This window comes from Passer domesticus, unplaced genomic scaffold (genome assembly GCF_036417665.1).
Source record: "Passer domesticus isolate bPasDom1 unplaced genomic scaffold, bPasDom1.hap1 HAP1_SCAFFOLD_37, whole genome shotgun sequence".
Lineage (NCBI taxonomy): Eukaryota > Metazoa > Chordata > Aves > Passeriformes > Passeridae > Passer > Passer domesticus.
In genome coordinates, this window is record NW_026990149.1 from 2,623,909 (window position 1) to 2,639,232 (window position 15,324).

Here is a 15,324-nt window from a genome sequence, read left to right on the forward strand (position 1 = left end):
CTCTGGATTGGATGAAGGAATACAGCAACTAATAAAGTTATTTTTCGGACAATCCACAGGAGATATCAGGTGGAAACTTCAGAAGATCCGGGGCCCAAATAGCTGAGGCTTGGAGACTCTATTGGATGAAGCACGGAGAGTGTTTAGTAATCGGGAGGGAGGATATAAACCAGGGATGAAGAAATTAGTAGCAGTAGTAAGGGCGGGAGAAAAGGAGAAACGTGAGCAAGACCTGCCAAGACAAGGACCACCCCGAGTGGGAAAAGATCCATGTGCATTTTGCAAGAAATTTGGACACTGGAAAAACCAGTGCCCAGAATGAAGAAGGGGTGATGAACAGAGAAGAAGCGATTGGGGGTTGGGGGAAAGGCTGGTTGCTCATGTGAAGGAGGACTGAGGAGGACAGGAGGGCCCTACCCTAGGGGACCCTCTGGTTGTAGTTAAACTGGGGAACAAGGAAAAGGAAGTGGAATTTGTAGTGGACACAGGGACAACATTGTCAGTGTTGAATAAGGTCCTGTACCTCTAACAAATGATTATGTTATGGTAAAGGGGGCTACTGGTCAATCTGAAAGAGCATATTTTTGCAAACCATTAAAGTATAAATTGGGAAAGCAATGGGAGATTCATCCATTTTTATATATGCCTAATGCTCCAGCTGCACTTTTGGGCAGGGATCTGCTAGAGCAGCTGGATGCAAAAATAATATTGAAAAATGGAGAAATTAGTTTGGAGGTAAAGGACCAACAATATGTGGAGCTGTTAAGCCTAATGTTAATAATCAAACAAATTGAAATCGTAAGTGAAGAAGAGAAAAACTTCAAGAAAATAATGGATCAAATATTCCCTGGTGTATGGGCTTCTAATATACCAGGGAGAGCAAAGAATGCATTGCCCATACAAATTAAGCTCAAGGAAGGGGAACAACAAGTAAGTGTTAAAAAATACCTCCTAAAGAAGGAAGACAGAGAAGGGACTAGCAAAATCATAGAAAACCTTTTGCTAATAGGACTGTTAAGAGAGTGTCAGTCTGATTTCAATACCCCCATTTTGCCAGTAAGAAAGCCTGATGGGTCATACAGGTTAGTACAAGACCTAAGGGCTGTTCTCAAAGTAACTGAAGACTTGTATCCAGTAGTTGCTAACCCTTATACTTTATTAACTCCTTTAACACCTGAACTAACCTGGTTTACCATTTTAGATTTGAAGGATGCCTTCTTTTGCCTCCTTCTCTCCGAGGCCAGCCAGAAAATTTTTGCATTCAAATGGGAGAACCCCAAAACTGCACGGAGGAAGCAGCTCACATGGTGTGTATTACCACAGGGGTACAAGAACTTCCCACTGTATCTGGGGAGCAACTTGCCAAGCATTTAGAGTCTTGGAAACCTCCACCAGGAGAAGGGCAGTTGCTGCAGTACGTGGATGACCTCCTAACAGCCACCCAGACCCAGGAGACACGCGTGCACTGGACGGTAAGCCTCCTAAACTGTTTGGGCCTGCACGGGTATGGAGTATCCCAGAAGAAAGCCCAGATGGTGAGGCAAACAGTCATTTGCCTGGGTTATGAGGTGAGTGCAGGTCAAAGGACCTTGGGGCAGGATGACAAAGAAGCAATACGCCAGACCCCGAGCCCTCAGACACTGAAGGAACTGAGAACCTTTTTAGGCATGACAGGGTGGTGCAGCCTGTGGATTTCTAACTGTGGGTTACTTGTTAAACCTCTATATGCCCTGATCAGGGAAGGGAGCAGAGATCTTCAGTGGACAAAAGAAGCAACCCAAGCCTCCGACCAACTAAAGAAGGCCCTCATGTCAGCTCCGGCTCTAGGACTTCCAGACGTGAGTGAACCATTTTTCCTGTTTTCCCACGAAAAACAAGGGATTGCCCTGGGAATATTAGCAGAGAACTTAGGCCCGTACCAGAGAGCAGTGGCCTATCTCTCCAAACAGCTGGACACGGCAGCTAAAGGATGGCCAGGGTGTCTCAGAGCTGTTGCAGCAGTGGCAGTGAACATCCAGGAAGCACACAAATTCACCCTGGGCCAGAAAATGACTGTGCTGGTATCCCACACGGTGTCTGCAGTCCTTGAGGCAAAAGGGGGACATTGGCTCTCCCCACAGAGGTTTCTGAAGTACCAAGCTATACTAGTAGAACAAGATGATGTTGAAATTGTGGTAACTCACATTGTAAATTCAGCTTCCTTCCTCAGTGGGAGTATGGGAGAAGCAGTGATCCATGACTGTCTGGAGACCACTGGAGCCACTTTCTCCAGCTGCCCGGATCTGAAGGACACCCCACTTGAAGATGCTGAGACCTGGTTCACTGATGGAAGCAGCTATGTCATCAGTGGAAAAAGGCACCCTGGATATGCGGTTACCACAAGCAGAGAGGTAATAGAGTCTGGACCTTCACCAGCAAACACCTGTGCACAGAAGGCTGAAATAATCACCTTAACTCGAGCCTTAGAGCTGGCAAAAGGAAAAGAGGTTAACATCTACACGGACTCAAGATACACGTTTGGGGTGGTTCATGCACGTGGAGCCATTTGGAGAGAGAGAGGACTGTTGAATTCACAAGGGAAGAATATTAAACATGCACAAGAGATACTGAGACTACTAGGTGCAGTACAACTACCTGAGAAGGCAGCCATCATGCACATTAAGGCACAGCAAAAAGTGAGCTCTGAATTGGAAGAAGGGAACATGCTGGTGGACAGAGAGGCAAAAGACGCAGCCAGAGGTGAGGTATTTGAGGAGACAGTGGAGGCAACATTGATCCCAGATGGAAACATTTCTATTGAAGGTAAGCCAGTGTACAATAAAAAGGATAAGAAACTTTTTAAGGCCAAAAAAGCAAATTATAATCAAGAAGGACAGGCTGTAACAGAGGAAGGGAAACTTGTAGCGCCTTCCTATTTGCTGTGGTCATCAGTGCAAAAAGAACATGAAAAAACACTCTGGGGAGTAGATGCCCTGTACAACCATTTGAAAGGAAAAATTATGGCCAGGAAACTCCAGGGCACAGTAATACAGGTAACTCGTCAGTGTAGTCTTTGCCTCTGAACTAACTAAAAACATCCCAAAGCCTAAAGTTGGACAAATTGGGAAAGGCTGCGGACCTGGGCAACAGTGGCAAATCGATTTCACAGAATTACCCAGGAAGGGGGGATATCATTACCTCTTGGTATTGCCTGATACCTTTTCAGGTTGGCCAGAAGCTTTCCCTACTAGGACAGCTAAAGCACGAGAGGTAAGCAAAGCACTGTTGCAAGAAATAATCCCGAGGTTTGGGGTTCCAGCCACCATATCCTCAGACAGAGGGCCGCATTTTGTTTCCAAAATTGTGCAAGAAATTAGCCACCAGCTGGGGATAGACTGTGAGCTGCATACCCCATATCATCCTCAATCGAGTGGCCAAGTGGAAAAGATGAATCATTTGATTAAGCAACAAATTGTGAGATTGGGACAAGAGGCAAACCTACCTTGGCCCCAGGCTCTTCCATTAGCATTATTGCCAATTTGGACAAAACCAAGGACAAGGGAAAAATTGAGCCCCTTTGAAATATTATATGGGAGACCATATGCAATTCAAGAAGGAGCCACACCTACACAAATAGGGGAGGAAACCCTACCCGAGTATATGATAGCCCTGAATAAACAGCTGAGAGGAACTGCAAAATATGTGGCTGGAGCTCAAAACAGAGATTTGGATGGACCAGTATATGATGTACAACCTGGGGATTATGGGTATGTTAAGTCTTTGGCAGAAAAGACCCTGGAACTGCAGTGGGAAGGACCATTCCAGGTGCTCCTCACTACCTTTACTGCATTCAAGATCAAAGAACAGCAGGCCTGGATCCATTACTCCCGAGTGAAGAAAGCCCCTGAGGAAGTCTGGAAACTGATGCCAGGTGACAAAGAACTGAAGCTGAAGCTCACCTGGAACCGTGAATATATGGACTTAGAGAAATCATGGACATGATGGAGAAGGTGGTAACTATGATAGCCATTGCCATGGTTGTAACAGGAGCCAGTGCCATACCGTGCAGGTACAACGTAACTGGGATGTACCGGTGCCAAGAGAGGGCCTGTGATCCCCACTCTCGTAGGGCCCTAAATGAGATCCTGAAAGTCACAAATGCACGTTTGTGGGAAGGGAGAAATGTTTGGGGATGTAGCTATGCATTTGTGCAAGGTGGGTTGCATGAGGCTTACCATCCACCCATGAAACTCATTCAGATTAGCTCTGAATGCTGTGACAAATGTTTGAGTAAGTGCCCTAAAAATAGAAGGGTGTGCAATAAGAGAGTATGATCTTGACTTTAGCATCACTCAAGTGTGCACTGAATATCAGAAGAACAAGATCAGAACTACCCCACTAACACAAAAGAAAGCTGTTCCTACCCAAAGGCCAATTATTCCAGAAGCAGAAGTGCAGCCTATAGTTCCTGTGATTACTAGAATTGGGCCGTATGCTATGAAGAAAACAAGAACTCAGAGACTGCTGGTTAATCCAGAATGGTCTCTGAAGCGAGTAGAAATGGGAATACAGGTAAATGCTTTGGACATTCAACTAGAGTGTGCCCCATTTCTAAATACAGAAATATGCCTTTTTTCTAAATACAGAAAGTGGAGTTGTAGCAGGCCCAGGGCCTGCAATGCCTCCATGGCATTCAGCAGCCTAAGACAGGAAATGCCTGGTCATGATGACTGGACCTAAGAAGCCCCTCTTCCACCCTCGGACCCTTGCTTATCTCTCTAAGCCCACAGCTCACTTTCGCCTCGACCCTCACTATTGGATTGTTTCTAAAACTCCTGTACCCTATATAAAGCCCTACTTCTGCCCTGTTCTGCAGAAGAGCTGTCCCTGAGACCTTCTCAGAAGACATCAATAAAGACATCTCTGTGGAACCTCACACAGCCTTCTCCTCTCTCTGCCAGCATCTGCCAAAGGCACTCAGCAAGCCAAGAGCTGAAATCACAAATGAGCTGAGAATCACTGAAGAGCTGAGCTTGCTAAGACTGCCTGCAGCTCTGGGGCCTGCCTGAGGGGCCCGGACAGGTCGTGCTGAATTGGACTTCTCTGTCTTGGGCTGCCACAGCAGCCGGGGCCGGGGAAACCCCGAAACGCCGGAGTCGCCTCAGGGACAAGGTGGGCATCGGGCACAGCTGGGACTCCATGGTCTCACACAGCTTTCCCAGCCTGAATGATTCCATGAGTCTGGGATTCTATGAAGGCATGATTCAAAACAGATTTGAACTCCAAATCTACCATATACAAATATTACAAAGGTCAAAATTCACGTGAAAGAAATTAAAGATGATTCTTTAAGATTGAAAGAATCATATGTCAATGTTGCATATAGGTAAACCCTATAAAAGAAGAGCCTTGTTACCCTTGTAAAATGATGGCTCAGGCCTGCTGCTTGGGCTAAGTACAGCTAACAGCTAGCCTGACAAGTTCCTGTGAGAAAGGAATTTGCACCTGTGAGAGGAAAGACTTCTACCCACATCTTCTATGCAGGAGACAAGAATGGAAACCGCGTTAGAGAGAGGAAAGGTTTTGACTGACACCTACATGAGCAACTACTAACCAATGAACTGAGTTGCACTAAGTTACTAAGCAATTAAAATGAAACACAATGCCTTCAGAAAACCATAGAAATATGAACTGTGAAGAATAAAGATGGGCTGTTGTGCATGAAGAAATAGGTGTCTTGCCTGTCTCTACAGCGACATGTAAAGACAGCACTGCATGAACTGCCCTTGGGTTTAACATCTTCAGTGAAAAGTTAAACTGGGCCTCTCTATTAAGAAAGGGTTGTTGGTTCAAATGTCCTTGTCCTTGAAGAGAATTCAAAAGCCTTCATAGATATGTTCCTGCTTCTGTAAATACAAACACCTTCATGTTAACATGTGGAAATATATTCTGATTATCATTATTGACAGGCCAATGGAAGAGAAAAAATAATCAGATTTTGTAGGCTGACTTCTTCGCTCTAATACCTGGCCTTTCTGGCTGAGATGCCAGACTCATGAGCACACTGCTTAATTCTTTTTCAGTTCAAGATGATGCAGAGTTGCGAGAAAATCTGTGCGTCCAGTGAGGCCTGGCCTTGTACACATCTAGTAAAAATGGTATTTCTGAGTTTGAGGTTTCTCAAAAGACAGATCTTGGCCTTGGAAATGCAACTCTCAGTCAGTGACTGTTGTCAGAATGTGCAATAAAATGCAGCTTGTGCCTCTTCTGTGTTTATCTTTTGTGTGCAGGTTGTAGAGTTTGTTGTGTGTTGCTGCTTTTCCCCTGCTCTTTTCCCGCAGTGTTTGGGGAGCAGAGGTGCAGCGGCCCCGGGAGGGCTGTGGCAGCCGAGCCGGGCCAGCCCCGGCGGGCTGGACTCACGGCCGCAGGGCCCTGCTGAGAGATGGAAAATGAGATGATTGGCTCTGGCAATTAAGGGATGAGTATTGTGTGAATATTGAGAGAAGCTTTATTGGTGTACAGTTATGTCATTGCAGTTTAGATGGCCTCTGTTCTCCCCATAGTTTCCCTCTGGGCAGCGCCTTCCCTCTCCCCCGTGGTCGGCATAGGCCCCGCTCCGGCCCAGAGCTGTGTTTGTGTGCCTTGAAAACGTGGTGCTCTAGGGTTTTTAAAAGTTTATTTTAGTTTCTGACTAAATTCTGATTGTTTTATGTAGTTTTACAGTTACTGGAGAGATTGAAAAGCGGTAAATGCAGTGCCTTATTACCTATCAAATTTTAACATGGTCTGATCTCTTTAACAAGAATGCTAACACATTTGCCATATAAAATGATGCCAGATACTGTCACTAAAAGCTGTTGAGTTGTTCAGCAATATGCTAAATTGCACATTATTATATTTATTTCCCAGTAACCCTGCACTTTGAAAAGTCTTACTGAATTTCTGTTTCCATGGAATTTGCAGTTACCATGGGTTTTACTCATAACTGATTTACTTCTAATTCTAATATGCTTGTTACAACTTTAATCCCTCCAGCAGACCATCATGCTGTTATTTCACTTACAGCTTGTTCACCTTTAAGTTGTCTTTTTGTGTTAATAACCTTAGACTGAGTTACATCATGTCATATCTATAACTTTTAAGAATGTTCGTTTGAATTCTGTTAAATTAAGGCCAAATATTGTAACGCTCAGTTACCTTCTTGAATAAGGCTAAGTTTTATTAAGTAAATTTTGGTAGATTTTATAAATGTTAAGATTCAGTTTTACGTCATTTCAGCAATGATCTATTCCAGCTTTTTATGGATCCAGTTATGTTCGGTATTAATAGTAATTAACATTGAGTTCTCTTGAGTGTGCTTTTTGTTCTACTAAGGTGATAATGAAATTATGTTTATTAATTTGAAATCCTTTTAGGACTGGGTTTTATTGAGTTCATCTTGTTAAGCTCTATTGATGTCAAAAGGAATTTATATCAGGTTTGAGTGTTATTTAATCTGAGATATCATAAATTTTATGAGTGAGCTGTTCAGTGTTTCCTTTGTTGCATTTTTTCTGTCATAAATACATTCATGTTTCTATTCCTGTTTTTATAGCCAGCTTTTCATATGTTTTACCATCTTTTGGTGTAATTATCTACAAGACACGTGTCATTTCAGGATCCTTCTTTTGTTCTCTAGCTACTCATGTATCTCTTAGACCAGACTACCCCTCTGGCTGGGCTCTGCACTGGGGCTCCATGGTTTGACCCAGTGCTGCCTCATGATTTTCAAGTATTTTTCAGAGTTCCAGGAAATGATATCTCAGCTTTGTCAGAAGTCTTCTCTAAACTGATGGTATTGTGACATCTACTCTAAGCAATCAGATGCAGTCCCAATTGTTATTACAGAACCACTCCAACAGTTTGCTGTGTTTAAAGCATCTCCATGCTGAGGAGATTTTGGAGGAGACGGCTATTGGATGATTCATCAGTCTTTCACCCCTAGACCTTTACTCCTAAGTGCTATTCTTAGGAGCCTTGTTTAAAATTACATTTAGGGAATTCTCTCCCACTTAGAGCTTGGGTGGTGGCCAGGCCTTAGCTCTACCTGGACAGGAATTTGCCAACAGACCCAGATGTTTTCTGCATCAAAACTAGATTGGAGTTGCTTTGACTTTGCAATTTCACCGTCTGTACATGACAGTTGAACTATTTTTAAAGGGAGCTTGGGAATTATGATCTGGAAATAATTATCCAAGTCCCCACTGAATCGAGGTTTGTCAGCTGTTTGCAGACTCTGGGATGATGGTACATTATTTCAGAGATTTCTGTTTATTTCATTCCACCTATGTTGTTAGTTTTGTCTGCTATTTGAAATATTCCCGATCGTTGTATCTAAATTATTCCTAATTGCTCTAAGTTTCTTGTCTACTACGTGTATTATTTTACTACGCTGTTTCTTCATACTCATAACAAAAGACATGCATCTCATTCTTAAAAAAACAAAAAATAAGAGGAATGAACACCTTAAGAACATTCAAATAATGCAATATGTACATGAGAAATTTGGACGACTAACATTTTGAATCATGCAATATTTACATTAGAAACTTGGAAAAAAGGTCATCCCATCTAAATCCCAGTGGAGTGTCCCACAGGGAAGCCTAATTGATTCATTAACTTCAGGAGAAGAGATGCCTGTGTTTTGTCACCAACAGCTCAAAGCAGTCACCTGTTCATTCCATCAGATACTGATCAGCTCTGAAGAAATGAGGCCCAGTGGAAAGAGAAATAACCTCATCCCCTTGCAGCCTTTGTGGCCAGAACAGGAACAGGAGTAGGACTGCCAAGACACAGCTGTGCCTGGAAACTGACAGAGGCAATTGGCCAACAAAAGCCTCATGGCATCATCATGGGACAGTGCTCCTCCCAACCTTCTTCAGTTCTTCCCTGTTCCAGCTGCCAGAAGGACATTCAGTGATGTCCAAGATCAACATTTCCAGCTAATGGACCTTCTCCTACTTCTCAGCTAATTGGAAACAATGGTCATTTCTTTCCATTTCCCTAAGAGACATTGGACATTATTCTTTTGTTTGCTCATGCTGCAAAACCCTGTGTCAATGACTTGACAGAATTGGGTAAGTTTTGTTGATTGGAACTGGTCTTTTATGTATCTTATCCCACATCTAACAGATAACCAGTGATAACCTTCATGAGATCATACCCTCCCAAGAGCGAGCTGTTTCAACATCAGAACATAGGAGCCTTTTTTAAATGAACAAAAAGGGGGAGATGTCAGAGACAGGTAGAATAATGATAAAAGAAAGGCCTTATGAAACCAGGCCTTGTTCTGCTATATTAACAGCTGGCCTGTCATCTCTTCTAAGTGCAGCTAAGCAGTCACAAGTTCCCACGTGAAGTTATTTTGAGAATGAGACTTGGTGAACAATCTGATCTGAGGGTGAAAAACAAATGCACCTGCAAGAACAAGGGATTTGTCCCATGAGAATCAGTGAAGAGAATAGGTAACAATACAAAGAATACAACAGAGAGATTTGATGCACAAGTAAAATATATTTTATTATCCAACAGAATAACTGGCATAACTAGTAATAAGAAATCGATTAACTACCTAAAGTTGCACATTAGGTTTGGCAAACTGTATAAAATAAGTTGTGTGAATAAAATAAAGAGTTCTTCTCCAGCTCAGCTGGGTTCTCTGGGATTTTGGTTCCTCCCTTCTTTCAGGCTTTGGCTTCCCCCTTCTTTGGGGCTTTGGGTTCCTTCTTTTTTGGTGCTTTGATTTCCTTCTCTGGGATTTTGATTTCCTTCCTCTCTGGGAATTTGGTTTCCTTCTTTTCTGGAGGTTTGCTTCTCTTCTCTGGAGATTTGGTTTCCTTCTTTAGAATTCTGATTTCCCTCTTTACTAGGGCTTTGCTTTCCTTTTTCTCTGGGCTTTTCATTTCCTTCTTCTCTGTGGCTTTGCTTTCCTTCTTTGGGCTTTTGATTTCCTTCGTCTCCGGGACTTTGGTTTCCTTCCTCTCTGGGAATTTGGTTTCCCTCTTTTCTGGAAGTTTGTATTTCTTTTCTGGGAGTTTGTTTTCCATCTTCTCTGGGGCTTTGTTTTCCTTCTTCTCTGGGAATTTGGTTTCCTTCCTCTCTAATGCTTTGGTGTCCTTCTTCACTGGGGCCTTGCTTTCCTTCCTCTCTGGGAATTTGGTTTCCTTCTTTTCTGGAGGTTTGTATTTCTTTTCTGGGAGTTTGCTTTCCGTCCTCTCTGGGGCTTTGGTTTCCTTCTTCTCAGGGAATTTAGTTTCCTTCCTCTCTAATGCTTTTGTGTTCTTTTTCTCTGGGGCCTTGCTTTCCTTCTTCTCTGGGGCTTTGCTTTCCTTCCTCTCTGAGATTTTGGTTTCTTTCTTTTCTGGATGTTTGTTTTTCTTTTCTGGAAGTTTGTTTTCCATCTTCTCTGGTTCTTTGATTTCCTTCCTTGGTGGGATTTTGGTGTCCTTGTTCTCTGGGGCCTTGCTTTCCTTCTTCTCTGGGGGTTTGGTTTTCCCCTTCTCTGCTTTTGGAGGTTCCTTCCCCACAGAGACACCCTTCTTTTCTTTCTTCTGCTTCTCTTTCTCCTTCTGCCTCTCTTCCTCCTCCAAGGCTTTTGCCTCCTCCTCAAGCTTTGGAGACAGCCGCTTCAGCTCCCTTCTGCAGACAAAACAGAAAACATGGCTGAGAGTCACCACCAGAACCTTGGGCTCACTCGTCCTGGCTGGCCCTGCACTTCATTCCTTGACCCTGAGGCCAGGCAGCAGCGCCAGACCATTTCCGTGAATTCTCCTCAACCCACAGAGGTTGGGAACATCCCAAGGGAGGGCAGTGGTGGAAGGGCACCTCCAGGACCAGCCAAACCTGAGCCTTGCCATCAGAAGGGCTTGACTGTGCAAGCTCCCTCTCCAGGCACAGCCAGACACCTCCAGCCCACTGCCAAAGGCTGATCCACCAGCTCTCTGCGCTGTGCCTGAAAACGCCCTTTGTCTCTTGACTTCCCAGTTTCAAGCAGAGCACAGAGTGCCAACGTCTGCTGATCTCTCCTGCAATTCTTACTCAGCTCATTCAGCTCCCTTCTCCCTGGGCACAGCTGAAGCAAGAATTTAAAGAGTTCAGATTTCACCTGAGGCTTAGAAGCAATTCACATTGATCAGGATGTCAGTTAGACAGGTAGACCATAGGTTAATGATGATTAGATGCTTAAGCCAGAGCTGATTGTTATATTATTTACCATGATGAGCTTCTTGATAGAAGGAAGTGGAGTAAGTGAACTGTTAGAAGAACATACTGAAACCCGTAGAACAATGGTTAGCACCTGGGCTTTATGTCAATCAGTCACTAAGCAGGGGACCTTGGATGGTGCCAGAGGGTCACAGAGACCTGATGAAGACATTCCTGACTTCATCCCTTAAGACCACTGGCCCAATAGGAGACCACCAACCCAATTCCAGAGAAGAATTGCACAGGTGTGAAGGACTAATGACCTCATTTTAATACAGAGCAGGGAGGGGAAGTGCTGGGGTTGTGCACATATGTTGTATGTAAGATCCTGGGAAATAAAGAGAGGGCAAAGAACCTTGTACAGCACGGTCACGCCTTGTAGGGACGACTCTGGTGCCGCCCACCGGGGTTAATAAACATACCACTTTCTAACTTTAATGAGTTAGAGAGTCTCTGTCCATGAGCCTCGGTATTAATGACTCATAGCCTGATCCTAAATGAGAATAGTCCTATCAGTCAGAAAGCAAAGGCTGGAGGAACTGCTCTCCTGCAAGACAGGCTCTTGTCAGCCAGATTTCCTGCTGGAAGCCAGCTGTGACCAAGCCAGCTGGTGCTGTCTGCCATGGAAACCATCTGAAGCAGCCTCGTCCCTCTCCTCCCCATGAAACCAACTTCAGCCTGGCCTGAAGGAAGTCCTGATGCACAGGCTTGCTTTAAGCAGCCTCCACTCCCAGCTGCACACTTTGCCTGTGTGTCCTGAGCTGGGCTGCCTTGCTGGAGCAGAGCTTCTCCTGTGCTTGCCCACTGCTGCAGCTGAAGGGGAGCCTCAAGGACAGGAGCTTTTATGGCTGCTGTCCCACCATTAGGAGAACCCTGGCAGATCAGCACTGCAAGGACTTCATCTGTGGCAGCACCAGCACCCAAACCAAGGTTTGGTGTGTGCCCCACGCCTGCCCACACCACAATCCCACTGTTTTGGTGAAGAAGGGAGATGATGAAGAAGATGTGACTCAACACCATGGAGCTAAAGACACCTCTAGAGGCAGTGCCAAGGCAGGGCCAGAGCCCAGCTCCCTGCAGGCAGCATCTGAGCCAGGAGGGCTCACCACTAAACTAGAGAAGAAGATGCTCTGTCCCAACAGAAGAAGGTGCTTCCTCTCTTGGGAGCCAGGGAGCTAAGAGTGGCCATCCCTGTGCTGCTTCTGGCCTTTGCTATGCAGCACCTCTGAGCTCAGAGTCCTTGGAGCAGGGAAGCCCTGCAGGGACAGTAACCCATGGAGAGCAGGAACCCATGGCAGGCTTACTCACCTCTCCCTGAGAGGTGCCCCAGAGCCACAGTTGATCTCCTGGGGGCTCGGGGAGCAGCTGACACGTGAGGCCTCCCCGGGCACCAGCACCTCGGAGCTGGGGCCTCCCTCCACGTGGCACAGCGCCGTGGCACTGGAGATGCTGTTGAGGTGGCCAGAGAAGGGCAAGGAGACCTGCTGGCTCTCTCCTGGCTGCAGCACACCTGACACTGGCAGGATACTGGAAGCCTGCATGGAAGACAGGAGAGATGGAGCTGTTGAGCATGGAAATGGATGCAGAAGAGCACCTTGGAGCAAAGTGCAGCTGCAGCCAGAGGGGCCTATTCCCCAAACACTGCCAGAATCACCCTGATCTCATCCTGCATCCATGCCACTGACCAGTGCAGGGACCATGGGGAAAATCTTCTCCCATCCTCACGGGTCAATGCATTCATTAGTACATGACATGAAAGTGAACTGGGATGTCTCCTGGCACTAGAAATTCTCTCTGATGCACAACTTGCCTTGAAAAACTTTCAAAACTTACTGCTTTTAGAAAAGGAGGAGACTCAGAGTGAGAGCTCTTGGAGCTGAGCAAAGGACTCCCAGCCCAGCTCATCTGACTCCTGAGGCTCTTCCCCTCTCTCTCTGATTTAAATGCTGCTTCCTCAAGGTGCTACAGCAAAAGCTCCTGCAAAACCTTCCTCTGGACCACCTGAGGAGTTGCAGGGGGAGCAGTGCCCTCCATAGGTGCTGCACAGCGTCCTTGGGCAGCCCCACAACGTGTCCTGCACGGCCTCTCCAACACCCAGCTGCTCCAGCAGCACTTTGTGCTGGGCCTGCAGGGATGGGAGGCCCCTCTGTGGCCAATGCTCAGGGCCACCAGTGGCACTGGCAGCTCCAGCCCTGCTTGCCACACTGCCAGTGTGCAAGGGAGACAGATTCCCTCTTCCCTTCTCCGCTTCCAGGGCAGTGTGCGGTGTGCCCACGGAGCACCTGAATCCCTCCAGGCCTGCTGGGAGGTGAGGGTTTGCAGGAGCTTGTGGTGGCACCTGAAAAACAAGCCATTCCCTACGCCTGCAGGAAGAGACAGCCACTTTGCCAAGTCTCAGTTTGTAAGACAGCTTCAGGGCCAGCAGTGCAAGAGCAGCTCTCGGGTGACAGCAGAGACCTGCAAACAGGGAGTCTGGCTGGGCTGGGAAGAGGGCACATGGAGATCAGGACTCATCCCAGCTTGCTGTGGGCAAGGAAGCTGCAGCTCTTCCCATCATGATGCAGATAAAAGCCTCATCTTGCATTGGGAAGGCAACAAGGCAAAAAATGCCACACTCAACACAGGCCTGTAGGATCTGAGTGAGCTTCTCCAAGGAAAACTCTCCTATTTCTCCCTGCCACTCCCCCATGTCCAGCCACTGGCCCTGCTGCCCAGCCACTGTCAGGGCACAGGACAGCAGGGCAGCAAAAAGGGAGCTCAGCAGGAGCATGACTTGCTGGTGGCAGGCTGAGGAGGCAGCACAAGCAGTAGGTGTACAAGAAAATCTACCTCTGCTCCTGAAGACTGGGTCAAATCCTGCTCTTCAGTCAGGGCTGTGGCTGCCTCCTGCTTTCCAGCCTTGAAGTGCCTCCATCGAGACGCTGGGCAATCCAAACATGTTCTCATCTCCTTTGGTGGTTGGGGATTAAATTTAGGTGGATGAAGCTCATCTCTGGAAAAGAAGATAACTGTGAACAGAGACCTGCAGTGGGAGGGAGGGAGGGACACCTGAACCAGCAGCTCCTGGTCAGGATGCAGCCCCTGGCTGGCTGCTGGCACCTTGAACTGAGAAATGCTTTGATCCAGCCCTTCCCAATCCAGGCTGGAGCAGGTCTGCTCTAAAGGCAGCCCAGGAATGACACTGAGCTGCTGCAGCAGCTGCAACTGCTTGCACTGAGGAACTGCAGAGGACAGGGATGAACACCTTGTGGGCATGCAAAAAGCACAGTGGGAGAGGAAAAGACAGAGAAGGCAAGCAAAAAGGGCAGATTTGAGACATCCAGGGGCAGAGACAGCCAGCACAGCCAGCACAGCCCCCCCAGGGCCCAACGCCAGAAACTCTGCAGCTCCAGCAGGTATTTATCAGGAATGTTTCCCTGACACTGCTGGGGGCTTGGCTGACATTTTCCAACACTCCCAGGGGACTCAGGTGGCATTCCCCATGCATACAGACATACATACATCGGCTGTAGTGCTGGGATCCTGCCAGACTCCATCAGCCTTGGGCTTGGGGAGGTTTCTGCCAGCTGTCCAGAGCTCCATAACTTTTTTCTCTGTCCCAGGAAGCAGGCAAGAAAGATTAAAAAAAAAAACTCAAACAAACCAGAACATGGAAAACTAAAAAACCTTAAACAGCTCATCCCTGCTCAAGGTATTTCTTTAGGGACAGCTACCACTCTCCAGCTGAAATGCTGGGCTTTTGGGAAAAAAGAAAAAGATAATTACATGTTCACCTTCAAATTTAAAAGGATCAAGGTAAGAGAACCTTTCAAACTACAAAGGATTGGCCCAAAGGTAAAAGCTTTGCAAGAAATCTCTAGTTATGGCCAGGCTGACAGTTAAACAACTGGTTCCTCTGGTGGGGAGAAACCCTCCTCTTTAAGGTAAGCAGCCTCAGAGTTGAAAGAAACTGTTCTGTCAAACTTCATGCTCCCTGGCACAGCCTGCATTGCCTGTCCTTCCTGTTCACTGATTTACATGCAGTGCCACAATGGCGCAGGTTCAGATGTTTGGTGCCATTCAGGGAATTTGCCATTGTCATTTCCTTATGTTTTAATCTAAGTT

At 46.3% G+C, this 15,324-nt stretch overlaps 1 pseudogene; it reads left to right on the forward strand.

Annotated features, from left to right (window-relative positions):
• LOC135292575 (zinc finger protein 208-like) overlaps window positions 1-15,324 on the forward strand; it is an 837,577-nt pseudogene that overhangs the window by 493,177 nt on the left and 329,076 nt on the right.